A 1,738-nucleotide genomic window follows, 5' to 3' on the forward strand; every position below is an offset into this window, starting at 1 on the left:
AGATACCAAAAGAAAAGAATGTCCACAGCTTTGTCTCAGCGGTTCTGCCAGGCATTTGTGGCCGCTCCGATCCTTTCCCTAAGTGGTCTCATCCAAGATGGCGGCTCCTGGAGCAGCCGAGCGTCCCAGACTAGAAAACAATAGATTTCTTGCTTCTGCCACAAATTCCCCCAGCTGTGAGCCTTCAAACATTCTAAGTATTCCTTTATATGTGGTTCAGAGTTCTGGGACCATCCTCTGAACCTGCTTGGTCGGGTATTCTTTGTTGTTGTTGTTGGAGCTCTCTGCTATACGTCCACCCAATCCACCATCTTGCTTGTTCCCTCCTCTGGCAAAACTTTTGTAATTTTAAATTATTCATTTTTTTTTGAAGAACTACCTCTTTGTCTATACACACGTTCCTCATAAGCACAATTACACATTCTTGAATACTTCTTTTACACAATGATGTCCATTTCTTGTTATTATCCACACAATCAAAAGCCTTTGCAAAGGCAATAAATCACAAGTAAACACTTTTCTGGTATTCTGTGCATTCAGCCAAGTTCTGTCTGACATCAGCAATAGTATCTCTCATTCCATATCCTTGTCTAATTCTGATATGAAACACTGGCAGTTCCCTGTCAAAGTTTTTTTGTTTTGTTTTGTTGCAGAACTCCTACCTTTACTGTGTGACAGTCACAATTAATCATGATAACAATTATTGACTACTGAATCATAAGAATCTTATCCCCATCTCTTATCACCAGACCTGTTTAGACAAGGTGAAAACTATTCAATGGGGACTCTACCTTCCCCTCACATACTCTTAAACTGAATTCCTTCTTGAAACCTTGTAAGGCAGTCACTGTATGCCTTTATTGCCCGCTCATTTTAGGTAGCCAGTGTCTAAGTTGCTCGTTCCTATCTACCCTGTATACAGAGGGTATAACATTGATACTTGATGTGAAGACTCCTTCCCTCTCAGTTGGTATTTTGAACTACTACATCCATAAGTATAGGTCAAGTTCATCAAAATGTAGCAATTTACATTTGGTTCCTTTATCAAAAAGTGTTTGCTTGGTTTTTGTCTTCCTCTACTTGAGTTATCATCATCAAGCCATCAAGGCTATCTCAAATGGGTACTATCTGCAAGTTTAGGTGTTCTTGTGCATCTCCCCTCACTTCATATCAGCTGGATGCCTCACATTCAGTCCCAGCCCTCATGGCTATGTCTTATCCTTGGGCTCAGGAATCCAAAAGTCTCACCACACTTCAGACCAAATAGCCCTTCCTCTTCTATCTCTCATCTCCAGGTCAGTGTGGTTCTATGGCATATAGTTGAACTCAGTTCAGTTCTATACTGCTTTCTCTCACTATCTTCCACTCACCAGTAGACCAGTGTTGTCACCAGCAAGCTTACAAACCTACTTATGTGTTCCCTTTGAGTTTCAGTCTTGGAGGGAGCTTTGTTCTTAAGGGACTTGATTACTTGCCTTAATGGCAAGAACAACTTGCTTGTTCTTGTAGTAGTCAATCAGACTGCCATTTTTGCTTTGGATTATCCTGTTGATCTTTCTTTTAAGAAGTAGCTTCTGTTGCTCTAGTTGTTCAGAACTGGTCTGCTTGTCCTTTTTTAGTAGGAATGTCTCACCTCAGAATGTTCTGGATAGGGATCAGGAGTCCATTTAAGGTCCTATACACTACAAGTCTCCGCAAGAAGCCTATCTCACTGGGCAAGATCTAGAACCCCTTTTAG

The sequence above is a fragment of the Chrysochloris asiatica genome, unplaced genomic scaffold, assembly GCF_000296735.1.
Source record: "Chrysochloris asiatica unplaced genomic scaffold, ChrAsi1.0 scaffold00653, whole genome shotgun sequence".
Lineage (NCBI taxonomy): Eukaryota > Metazoa > Chordata > Mammalia > Afrosoricida > Chrysochloridae > Chrysochloris > Chrysochloris asiatica.